This window comes from Triticum aestivum, chromosome 4A (assembly GCF_018294505.1).
Source record: "Triticum aestivum cultivar Chinese Spring chromosome 4A, IWGSC CS RefSeq v2.1, whole genome shotgun sequence".
In the NCBI taxonomy this organism is placed as follows: domain Eukaryota; kingdom Viridiplantae; phylum Streptophyta; class Magnoliopsida; order Poales; family Poaceae; genus Triticum; species Triticum aestivum.
In genome coordinates, this window is record NC_057803.1 from 304,156,308 (window position 1) to 304,170,169 (window position 13,862).

The following is a 13,862-nucleotide window of genomic DNA, read 5'->3' on the forward strand; positions in this document are numbered from 1 at the left end:
AATGAATGGGCAACCAGAGAAGCACTACAATTCAGTAATGTGTGTGATATGAGATAGCACATTCATGCAGCTCAGTACGCAAAACTACCAGGCAGTTTTCCTTACAAAAATCAACATTGGCGCCTTTAACATTTTGCTACAACTAATTTTAGATCACATAAAGGTTAGATTCAGGACGATTAACAAATTACATGATGATGTAAAAATATAGTGATATACAACAGGTACTTACATCAACACTGGAGCACAGAGAATTCCCGCAAGATATTTTCCTCGAATACGATCCCAATGGAGGAAGTCTTGTATCGTTTAACCTTATTTTCTAAAAGAGAGACAGGTAAGAAACATGTAGAAAATATGATCAGAATGCTATAAAAATTTCATGATGCGAGGATACGCACACGCTTCTTAGAATGGAGTTGACATTCTTTTTGCTGGACTGGAGAGGACTAGTTCTTTGGCCACTGGAATTTGCTTATTATCAGTGGGAGTTGGGTTTCTCTGTGCTGGAGCAGTATCTATGAAAATGGAGTTGGTTTATTATCTCCTGGCGTTTGGATCTTTTGCAAAGGCCTGGTTTGTAACCCTTCAGATTCTAACATAGCCGTCTTCCCCTTGCATGCCTTATATAGAAGAATGGTGCTTCAATTATAAAACATGCTATAGCAGAGATGGAATAGGTACTGAAGAATAGAAAGGCATGACATATTGACATGTATTCCCTCAATCCGGAAATAAATGGATGGGTCTAGGCGTATTTCAATTCTAGATACATCCAGTTTGATCCATTTCTGCGATATGTAATCCGGGCGAAGGGAGTATGACGTAAGAGCTAGGCATACAACAGGACAACATAGTAAAAAAACACTGAAAATCCACTGCAAAACCAAAGTAATCAAACCCACTGATATGAGATAGTACACTCATGCCGCTCAGGATGCAAAACTACCAGGCAGTTTTCCTTACAAAAATCAACATTGTGGCCTTTAATCATACATTTTGCTACAACTAAATTTAGATCAGATAAAGGTTGGATTCATGCTGATTAACAAAATACATGCTGATGTAAAAATATAGTGATATACAACAGGTACTTACATCTGCATTGGAGTACGGAGAATTCCTGGAAGAATCTTTCCTCACAGACGATACCAGTGCGGAAATTCTTCTATCTGTTAAGCTTATTTTCTAAAAGAGAGATGGGTAAGAAACATGTAGAAAATATGATCAGCATGCTATAAAATTTCATGATGCAAGGATACACACACGCTTCTTAGAGTTGAGTTGACATATTTTTGCTGGATTGCAGCGGACTAGTTCTTTGGCCACCGAAATCTGCTTATTATCAGTAGGAGTTGGGTTTCTCTGTGCTGGAGCAGTATCTTTAAAAATTGGACTTGGTTTATTATCTTCTGGCATTTGGATCTTTTGCAAAGGCCTTGTTTGTAACCCATTAGATTCTAACATAGTCGTCTTCCCCTTGCATGCCTTGTATAGAATAATGGTGCTTTAATTATAAAACATGCGACAGCAGAGAGATGGAATAGGTACTGAGAATAGAAAGGCATGACATATTGACATGTATTCCCTCCATCCGGAAAAAAAATGGATGGGTCTAGGCGTATTTCAGTTCTAGATACATCCTTTTTTATCCATTTCGGCAACATGTAATCCGGACGGAGGGAGTATGGTGTAAGAGCTAGGGATACAACAGGACAACACAGCAAAAAAACACTAGTTGAATGTAAAAATGTATGCTAGCGGAATACATACAGAAATAACTAAGGCAACATACACGTGTATGATTGGGAAAATAAGATGGCATTGCAACAGAGCACTAGAACAACACTTCAATGTAAAAAAACATGGTATGGTAGACATATGAAGTACATACTGATGAATAACAATGCATAAGATATTTCAGAAGCATGATGTCCAAATTAAGCAGATGGCATTGCGATAGAGTAGAATTACAGTACTTAAATTTGAAAACATGTTATCATGAATGGAATAGGTACTGTAAAACAGGAAGGCATGACATATTTACATGCATGATCAGCATGCTAAGCACATGGCATTGTAACAGAGTAGATACACTCCAGGACATTATATGCATGTTGTACCCATATCACAGGCCAAGTTAGAGCAAGGACCTTGTGGGGTGAAGAGGATTCATCATCTTTCTGCAAGTCTTCTAAAGAACTGCCTTTACATGTTCCATCATATTGGGTACCATTGACATCAAGTTTATTGGCCTTTACATTGCTCCATGAGGTTCTTGTGGATATATCAGTGTGTGCAATTATATATGACATGCATGGAAGACAACTAGTAGTTAGATTTATGTAATGAGTGCCTGTAGGAGATGACATAAATAGTATGACTGGGGTTAACTAGCAGCAACAGGTCTCATAAACTAAAGGGAGAACACAGATGAAAGCTACAGAATATGTATCGTTTGTACTCGAGATTAACTAGATGGCACACAAAGGTATTAAAGAACAACATAGGAAATACTAGAAGTGGTATAATACTATAATCACCATCCTGAGGGATAGCATTGGTTGATGGATGATAACTATAGAACAGTGTTACCTAAAGAACAAGTATCTTAGCTGAACTATGGAACATCGTTAACTCCTGAACAAGACCCGTAAGAGATCAGCATGAATATACAGTGAAATGTGATGATCTATTTCCCATGCTTAGATGAATAACAAAGCCATAAATGTTGCACACAAGTAAGATGAGGGTACAACCTATCTGGCTGCCATCCATATGAGTGAGCATCATGTGCTGACTTGTGGATGGCCCTGCAGTTGTTGTGGCTCTGCATGTCGGGAACGCGCATTCCATGCAGGGAACTGTTGAGTGGGGACTATAGCTCCCTTCTGGTGTATGCTTCCCTTGTTGGAGCAGCTGCGGTGAGTCGGAAGATGGTGTGTCTGAAGATGCAGATAACGCATAATGTTAAGAACGACATATCTCTTTGATTTGAAGAAATACACTAAGAGAGCAACAACAAGGTATGAGAGTGGTCACACGTCTGTTGACTGAAGACTAAATTGGGGTCACACGATTTTATTTTATTTTGGTACTGTCCGATCTACGCCGGATGGCTGGCCGTCTTGTGCCATCCGGCTGACACTGTTCGGAATCTTCCCCGAAGAGCCAGCGACCAACGGCACAGCAGCCTGCCTCCGCCATCTATGGCCCCGGCCAAAACCCTGCTCCCCGCCCCACCGCACTGCCGTGGTTGCGCCGCCCCCAGGCCAATCCACAAAGACTCCCCGTCATCTAGATCTGGCGGTGGCACTACCTTCAACCCACGCAACTCTAAAAGATAGCCATCAAAGCGCTGCTTCCGTGGTGAACTTTGCGGCCCCGCACCCTTATGTTAGACACCAGCCAACCGACAGCCTAGGAGCTCCGCCGCCTCGAGGGGTGCTGCTTCCCATTGCAAATCGATCGGCCCAGAATAAAAATTCAGACAACTGACGCCTAAATAAAGTGATTTGAGATGAGGGTGCGACCTATCTGGCGGCATGGTGAAGTAGGCAGGTCCAGCTTCCGAGTCGGTGAGGCCGGCGCGGTTGCGGTGGCGACCGGCGGCAGGGAAAGAGCGATGTCGCGACGGTCGACGGCTACGCCGAAGCAGCGCTAGGACTCTGGACGGATCCAAAGTTGGAGCCGCTCCGGCGCCATGAACAACAGCGGGGGTAAATCGGCTCCGGTACGGTTCACGCGGCCATTGTCGAGGCAGCACCAGCAGCACGGAGTAAGAGGCGCACGGCCCAGTGCACGACGGCAAATGGACAGCGTCTCCGGCATTAGGGAGGAGGGCGGCTGTGAAATTGGTGCGGTGGGGGCGCCATGGAGGTGGGGCTAAGGTTTCACAGCTCAGGAGAAGGGAGCTTCCTGGGGAGAAGGTGATTTGGCGCCCACGAGGTATGGATGGGGGCGGGTGGGGGAAATTGTGAGGGGAGTGGAACCATGTATTACGGACGCATTTGTCTGAAATGTGAGGGAGAGTTACAGTTCTACCCTTGCCTATAGGCTTCTCGGCTTGGGTCTGTGTACTGAGGGTCAGGGATAGTAGAGTAACTTTGCTTCTCTGTGCGGGAGCGATTTCGGGCGAGGAGGGTGTGTTTTGAACTATAGTGGGCGCGAGCGATTTTGGGCGAGGAGAGCATGTTTTGAAATAGTGGGCGCGAGCTATTTCGGGCGAGGAGAGCATGTTTTGCCGACCATGGTTTATGAATTATTTGGCACATGTCATTTTGGCCGAGGAGAAGGCGCGCTTGGATGATGTTACGAACCTACCCTCAATGTACAACGGGCCAATTGATGCGTGTCCCACATAGGACGGTAATTTTGCGTCTCCCATTTATTTGCTCGGGCGAATTCCACCGACCAGAGAGGATGTTTAACGGTTCGTTCAAATTTTGGGAGAATGAGCATCCACGTCTACCTTACCAAGTCGATTCAGATCAAATTTTGAAATATTAGCTTGCCACTTCTTTTTTAGATGGAGAGATGATGCTCGGGAGTAATGTGTTTTTACATGCTCGTTTCTAGCGATTTACTATATGACAAATAGTTGACCCACTCAAAAACGCGAATCAAACCCAAAATGAAATATCTCGATTCAATGAAATAGCTCGTTTAGTAGGTCAAAATAGTGAACTAAATCCAAAATTGAACACCTGAATCGAGTAGCATGTTGTACAGTATTATAGTACTCCATGAACATGTTGAAAGTCAAATTAATGAACTTGTTTGATTTACGCATATATCCGTTCATGTGTGGATTACAGACAACTTGTTCTCCAATTTAAATATTTGAATGCAAGTTTATATCGAAACATGGTTTATATCAATCTTTGATGCATAAAACGCGACCTCCCCCTATCCCGGACTCCTGTTCTCTCTCTCTCTCTCTCTCTCTCTCTCTCTCTCTCTCTCTCGCTGACAATCTTCAATTCTGTCGCACGCATCTGACACAAAAACCTTGTTCGTCCCTCTCCCTTTCTCTCCATCTCTCTCTCTCTCTCTCTTTGTGTGGGGGGGGGGGTCTTTCTAGTTCGCATGCATATATACACCATCTATAGGTTTCTCTCGCACACTATGTATGATACTCTAGCTAGTCCAAGCTAGATATCTTGGGTGCACTCGTCGTATGCACGCAGATTCCTTGGCTCTTTTCCTGTAACTCTCTCACGCACCACTATGTCGTCTCAGAGCTCTGACCCCCCTCTCTCAAACTCTCCATCCACCTGGGTCACACATACACATGCATATCTCACTCGCACTCGATAGGCCCATCTAAAACTCTATCTCTCCCCCTCGTTCTCTCTCCATCTCACACGTGCACACACACAATCTCATGCCCAGCTAGCCAAGTATGATGGTCTCTCACTCAATTGTAGGCACACGCAGTCCCCCCTATATGTATATGACTAGCTAATCTTAGTCTCCATCACAAACATGTGCATGGTCTATCTCGGTTTCTCTCAGGGCATCTTTCTATCGCGCACGCACTCCCTTGATCTCACACCCATATAGTCCCCTCACAATCTCGATGGGATCTCTCTATCACAAACACACCCTCTCTCCCTCCTCATGCATCCATGCCATCCATGTGTCCCTCTCGACCTTTCTTCCTTGTTGGCCACACCTCTATTGGACATGTGCTACAAGGGTGTCTCTCTCCATTGCAAACAATCACACACTAGCTATCTTCGTGTATCTCCTCGCCTCGCTTTTCCATCTCGGAGATGCATGCGTGATATGTTTGCGTAAGAAACGAAAAAACACACACTCTCTCTCTAATTTATCGTTTGTTGTCACTTTCTCTTTCACACACATAATCTTTTTGCACACTTACTCATTCTCCTTCACACGCACTTGATCTGTCTCGACTAAGGCACTCTCCTCGGTCCATAGCATATAGATTTATTGAAAAGTCAAACATCACAAAGTTTGACCATGTACGTGGAGAAAAAGAATTACATCTAGTACGACAAACATATGCCATTAGATTCACTATGATATGTAGTTTTGTATGATGTATCTTTGGTATTGTAGATATAAATAAAATTTGCGTAAACCTGATCAAAGTTTCCAAAGTTTGACTTCTAAAAAATTTACATGCACTGCATTATCGAGCGAATGGAATATCTCTTTCCCCCTCTCAGCTATCTGACGCACCACTCAGCCTTATCGGGGCTCCTCAATCTCTCTCAAACTTTATTGGTCAGTTTGGTTCGTGACCTGACCCTCATGCCTTGATGGCCGGTACTACCTGGTGTGGACGTGAGATGTAAAATATGTCTGCCTGGCCAGGCTTGTGTGGTGCTGAAGCGTTTGGTTCATGCTTGGGCCAGGCAAAGCATCATCGTCCCATCAATCAATCCATGCATCAATTAGTTAATTCTAATATCCATCCATGTTGCTGTTAGCCTCGTGGCCACACGACCAGGCATGACCAGGCATTCGAAGTCGGTCACCTGGGCCAGGCTACTTGTAGTGTCTGGAGTTCAGCCAGGCTAATTAAAGTGCAAGGGACCCCAAGCCAGGTGGGCTTTGTTTTTCACAGGGTAGCAACCAAACAAGCGTGCATGAAATCCAGCCACAACCCCAGGCCAGGCAAAAGATACTCAGGACGCAAGCCAAACTGGCCTTATATCTCCCTGGTTCGCACATACACATGTCTCGCTCGCGCTATACATATAGACCCATCCAACACTCTCCGCCCTTGTTCTCTCTCCATGTGACACGCACCTCCCTAAGTACCATAATCCCTCAATCCATCATAGGCGCAAGCACTCCCCCCCTCCTAAGTATGATTATCTCTTACTAGCCAAAAGGAACACACGTATTGTCTCCTTCCATCCATACGTCTATCTCGATACCTCTCGGGGAAACTTCTATCGCGCACACACCTTGTCACTCGATCTCCCACCCATGTAGTCCCATCACGATCTCCAGGGGATCTCTCTATGACAAACATACACTCTCTCCTCCCCATGTCTGCATTTTCTCCTTACGTCTCTCTCGACCTCTCTCCCTTGTTTGTCAGACCCCTCTTGGCCACGTGCTAGCTTAGGGGTCTTGCTCTCTCAGTTCCAAACAACCACACACTATCTCCTCACCTTGCCTCCGTTGTCGAAGATGCATGTGTGATATGTTTGCGTAAGACACACACGCTTTTTCTCTACTTTTATCGTGTGTTGTCCATGTCTCTTTCACACACGCACACACACTTTTTTCACTCACTCTCACCCTCTCTCTCTCTCTTGTTAGGGACTCTGTCACGACCATAAGAATATGGATGTTTTGAAAAGTCAAACCTCAGAAACGTTTGACCAGGTATATGTGGAGAAAAACATTTACATCTGGAACGATGTCACATCCCTAGCTTCTGGTAATGCTCTAGGCTAGCTTCATGTGTGCAACATGTTTAAATTGTATGAAATTTGAAATGGGGATGACCAAGCCCTAGCACCAAAGCATTGCAAATAGGTTCAACTTCAAAATATTTTCAAAGAACCCAAATTGGGTTGCAAAAATGTTCATGATCACTGGAAAAGGGTGAAAACCATATCCAGAGATGATGGATATTTTTCCAAGACATTTTTGGATTTTTTGAATAAACCATATTGTATTTGACTTTGGGCATTTGAATACTATAAATAATTTAAATGTTCAAATAAATGTTGGAAATTGTTAAGGGTCACTGAAATAATTCAGAAAGCACCCATAATTATTTCCAGGATTTTATAAAATGATTTGATATTTTAAATCAAATCCAAAAACAAATTGCAGAAATAGAAAAGAGAAACAGAACAGAAATAAAAGAGCGAAGGACTTACCTGTGAAGCCCACCTGGTGGCCCAACAGGACCGGCCCAGCGCGGCCCAGCCCGCCACCGCTACTCCCCCCTGTCGTCTTCCTCTTGCCAGTGGGAGCAGCTGCGTGCTCGCACGCGCGCGGCCGAGGAGGCCACCTCCTCCCTGCCTGGCTGCCTCCTCCTTCCCTGGTCCCTCCCGCGACGCCACGCAGCCCCGACCCCCTCTCACTTCTCCCTCGCTCTCTGGACCTCCCTCCCCCTCGCTCCTCTGTTTCCCCTCCCGCGACCGAACGGAGCCGCCGCCACCGACGAGAGCCACCGTGGCTACCGGCCACCCCACGGCTCACCGACGCCCCAGGAAGCTCCGCCGGTCCTCCCTCTACCTCCTCAACGAGCCACGAGGCCCCGGACGTGCCACAACACCGCCCTCGATGCCTTCTTCAACCTCGGGACCGCCGGCCATCTTCGTCAAATTCGCCGGCTCCGGACCGTCCCCGACCTCGCCGAGCGTCCCCTCGTCATCGCCGTGAGTCACTGACCCTCTCCCCTAACTCAGCATGCTCCCCTCCGTGCCGTAGCGCCGTTCCCCACAAGCACCGAAGCCACCGTCCGCCATTGCTGCTGCACGCATAGCCTCCGTGCTCCCCTGGCCTCACTGAGCTGCTCTTAGTGCTCCCCATGTCTAGCAGGTGCTGCCCAGCCTCTCCATTTGCTCACTGATGCACCGTAGCGACGCGCCCGAGCACCACCGAACACCATCGCCGCCAAAGCTCGTCGCCGGCATGAGTTCCGGCGACCCCACGACCTCCCACTCGGTCCTCTGGATGTGCGGGAGCAAGGGCCATCCCCTGGTGCCCTCAGCGCGCCAAACTGACGCCTCTAGCACAAGTCCGGCGTGCCCAGCCGTGTTCTGTGGTTGCCGTCGGCTGGTCTCCGGCGTGCTGACATGGCGTCGTCGTTAGGGGCTAATGACCCTGCTAACTAACCCTGTGACACTGACAGCGGGCCCCGTAGCGGGTCAAAGCCCGAGTCAACGCGGGATTAGCCCCTGTGTCACTGACGTGTGGACCCCACACGTCGGGTTTGACCCGAGCCGGCCCAGTTGACCCTGCCGACGTCACAGTGACGTGGTGCTGACGCCATAATTCATTTCTGGATTTATTATTATTCAGAAATTCCAGAAAATGCCTAAAACTTCTAAAATTCATAGAAATTCAACCGTAACTCCAAATTAAATAATTTATATATGAAAAATTATCAGAAAAATTCAAGGAATCCATCTGTACCATTTTCATGCATGTTAGAACAACTTATAGCTGCTGTTTAGCACAAATCAGGTAAAGGGCATTTAAATAATCACATATGGAGTTTAAATTTGAATCTTGTATTCAAACCAACTTCATTTAATCTGTTGCTAGTTGCATTAGCTCAAAACACATTCATTTTGCCATGTCATGATCATGCATCATATTGTGCATTGCATTGATTGTGTTCCCTTCTATGTTGCCGGTAATTGTCCCCTCTCGATAGACGTGATACCGATGATGTGATCGTTGACACTGATGAAGACTCAATGCTATCTTCAGAAGTGCCAGGCAAGCAAAACCCCCTTGTTCATTCCGATACAATCCCACTCTCTCGCTCCTGCTCTCTTTTATTGCATTAGGACAACAACGATTCAACTGTTACTTGCTGCGGTAGCTGAACCCCTTTATCCTCTGCATGACCTGTCATTGCCACAGTAAATAGATTGAAACCCACTAGTATGAGTAGGAGTTGTTTGAGCCCTGTTGTGCCTACTCATTCATGCTTGATTGTCATGCCTGCTACTGCTTAGAGTTGAGTCAGGTCTGATTCATCGGGGATGAATCAGAGGCGTGTGAACATGTCCTACTGTGTGTGAGCTAAGTGTGTGAACACGATTTGGTAAAGGTAGCGGTGAGAGGCCATGTAGGAGTACATGGTGGGTTGTCTCATTGAAGCCGTCCTTAGGAACTGAGTTCTGTGTTTGTGATCCATGATTCAGCTACTACCATGCATTGGGCCCTGAAATATGACCCCGCTCGACTTCTTATTCACCCTTGTCCTCTGTCCAGGAGTTGCAAGTAGTTTCTGGTGTTTGTAGTATGCTGGAGGCCGTGGACAGCGCTGACCGTTGGGGTGGGCTGTGATGCGGTAGGCACGTGGCCGGGTATACCGGGCGCCCGTTTGGTGTCACGGAACCCTGTTCACATCGTTTGGGGCTGTGAGCGAAACTCCGGCCGGATCTCCTCATGGATGGAACCCGAATAGGCGATAAACCTGGACTAGAGACTTGAGTGTTTAGGTAGGTCGTGGTCTACACCCACGTCGGCTTTCGCTTGAAGTCTGCCGAGCACATGTCGTGTGCAGACGCTAAGTGGTGGAAACATGTATGAAGAAGTACACCCCTGCAGGGTTAACATCATCTATTCGAATAGCCGTGTCCGCGGTAAAGGACTTCTGGGTTGCTTATATCAGTTCATAGACAAGTGAAAGTGGATACTCTAAAATACGCAAGATAAGCGTGAGTGCTATGGATGGCGTTCTCGTAGGGAGACGGGAGCGGATCCATAGTGGAGTATTGATATGGTGAATATGTGGACTCGTGTGCGCCACCTCAAAAGAGTTACTTGCAGTCGTAGTTCAGGATAGCCACCGAGTCAAAGCTGGCTTGCTGCAGTTAAACCCCACCATCCCTTTGTTGATAATGATGCATATGTAGATAGTTCTGATGTAAGTCTTGCTGGGTACATTTGTACTCACGTTTGCCTATTTTATGTTTTTGCAGAGAGACTTCAGTCTCACTAGTAATTCCGCGTGGTCTTCGACGTTTAGCTTGTTACCTCAGCTACGATCTTGTGCCCTCGGCAGGATCTGGTAGATAGTTAGGCTTCTCAGCCTTTTTCATTTATAGATGTCTATACCCAGACATGATAGCTTCCGCTTGTGCTTTGACTTGTATGCTCTGAGTGTTGGGTCATGAGACCCATGTTTGTAATATCTCGCTCCTCGGAGCCTATTGATTAAAATACTTGAGTTGTAGAGTCATGTTGTGATGCCATGTTGTATTTGCACATATCGAGCATATTGTGTGTATGTTATTGAAATGCTTGGTATGTGTGGGATCTGACAACCTAGTTGTTTATCCTTGGTAGCCTCTCTTACTGGGAAATGTCTCCTAGTGTTTCCACCGAGCCATGGTAGCTTGCTACTGCTCCGGGACACTTAGGCTGGCCGGCATGTGTCCTTCTTCGTTCCTGTGTCTGTCCCTTCGGGGAAATGTCACGCGATGAATACCGGAGTCCTGTTAGCCCGCTACAGCCCGGTTCACCGGAGTCCTGCTAGCCCAGTGCTACAGCCTGGATTCACTCGCTGATGACTGACACGTTCGATGCTGGGTCATGGATGCCTGTCCCTATAAGTCTGTGCCACTTTGGATTTACGACTAGCCATGTCAGCCCGGGCTCCTTATCATATGGGTGCTAGCGACACTGTCATATACGTGTGCCAAAAGGCGCAAACGGTCCCGGGCAAAGGTAAGGCGACACCCGTGGGAATACCGTGCGTGAGGCCGCAAAGTGATATGAGGTGTTACATGCTAGACCTATGTGGCATTGAGTCGGGGTCCTGACAAACGATCATTATATTCATCACAACATGTACTTACTTCATACTATCATTTATCTTTCATATTGTAGATATAAGTAATTTCTTTATAAACTTGGTCAAAGTTTCAAAAGTTTGACTTAAAAAATGTTGGAACTACATTATCGAACGGAGGGAGTAGCTCTTTCTCTCTCTCTCTCTGCTATCTCTCATGGGCCTCCCCTCTCACTCGAACTCTCTATACCGACAGATTATACGCTCACTGTGTCAGTGTATAGCTCCATATATTGTTTAGTTGATCGGTCAACCAATCCACATGCTGCCTTGTCAGCTCGTGTTCTGTATCTTCATGTGCTGGCCCATGTGGCAGTGGGTGAAAATAAGTAAACTAGAGGCCCATCTGACACGCGGTGAAGTAAACAAAGTTGAAACCACTCGGGGTAGCACCCCGCACGCTAGTAAATTGAGGGCGCATTGAGGACAAACTTCTTGCGTGCAAAGGACGCACTCGTGCACAATTCACCACTGCGCGGCGGCATGCACAGAAGGATGCACTCGCGCACACCCAGCACACAACACACACCAGCACACGTGTACACATCTAGGAGTAGAAGGCCATGGAAAATATGGCGCGATGGCCACTGCCGAAGCTGTCCACCCCCAATCTTGGTGTTCCGTGCAATGCACGGGCAACTACGCATGGGAAATTATGTCGAACAGGGATAGTTGTAAGCAGGCTAGCTCTACAGCCATGATGATAGTGACTGCAGACAGTGAGGCTGACTATGGTATGCCAAACACGGCGCCTATACTCAGGTGTCATCTCCGGCGCAGGTTCTTGTCACTTCATTGTGAGGAGCAGCACATAATAATTTGACCAACGGGCAGTACAGTGCTAGTACTCCTACTACTACATTGGTAGTACTACTACTAGTAATAGTAGCACCACCGTCTGGATTTAGGAGTACTACCACGTCCACCGGCACCGAGGAACGTCTCCAGGTAGTATTGCTTGAGGCCGCCAGGGCGAGGGGCCGCTTGGACGACAGCTTAGTCTCCTTGTTCGACGAGGTCCTCGTTGGTTTCCTCGACAAGTTCACCGTCGTCAAGAAGCTTGCGGACGACTTTGACGTAAGCCTCCAGCCGACGCGCCCAGGCTCTGCGATGCTCGCCACCCTCAATGGCCACTATGGTAACAACCTCTTCGACGCACTGGTGGCCCTGCGACTGCCCGCCGTCGCGTCGGAGAATGTCCACCTCGAGGTCGCACTCGTCGCGCAGCGCCTGGCGCAGCAAGACACCATCGACACAATCACCCACGTCTACGCGCAAATCGTCCACAAGGACTACTACATGCAAGAGGAGGATAATAGGACGCTGGCCTTCTCGGAGCGCAGGGCAACCTTGGACGGCACTGTTTAGAAGCACGTTGAGCTCGCCGCCAATGCCGCTGCTCCTCACACGTCGGTTGGTGACCCGACGCACTAGGGCGTGAGGATGTCGTTGAACGTTGATGGATCCGTATATGATACTACAGTAATTATCTTACCTTTCGCATCAACTTCATAATTTTCGTACGTACTCCATGCATGAACGGTGCCATAACCAAACTTCTCATTACTCTAGGCAAAATCGTTATTTTCTATCTATCGGCCGCGCCATGGAGCAGAACCAAATTTTACAAGTTACAAGTTCAAAAGGAAAAGCCTGCCGTGTTCGCGTCGCACCCCCACACGGTTGGTCTGGCACGCCGCTCAAGCGGGAATGCGTGCGGTGTTGCATTTTCACTTACAAGTGGGACCGCAGTTGAGCAAACCAACTATTGGCAAACCCCCACCCCGCCCACCGCGTGATGGCTGAGAAAACATGAGGGAGAAGAGATAGCTGTAGCACGGACTCCAAGAAAATTGGTGTCGGATGGGACTCGTGTGGGTGGCGTGTGTCGTACTGCTAGACGTGAATGCTAGTTATGGCCCATGCCACCCCACTATATCGAGCCTATATCGAGGTACGTAGAACAAATTTCCTGCAGTCCGTGCTCAGCCCTCCTCTATCTCTCTTCTCAGCCAGCAAGCGGACGTGTGGAGCCCATCATCTGTTTGCTCACATGCGGCCCCACATGTCAGTGAAAACGCAAGACGACCCACTGAACCTGCACATCTTTCACCTCGACGTGCTGGTGATGAAAAACAAATCCAATAAAGATCTTCGGTGGCTGCTTTTGGAGTTACTCAAGAGTAGTAAGATTCTATTTACAGTTTAACCCAAGATGCACATCTCGTGGCTTCAACTACCACTCTATTTTCTTTCATGACACGACCTGGATGCTGGATGTCCCACGTGTCGGCAAAAGGAGGAAGAACCCGACCAAATCTTCGGTTCT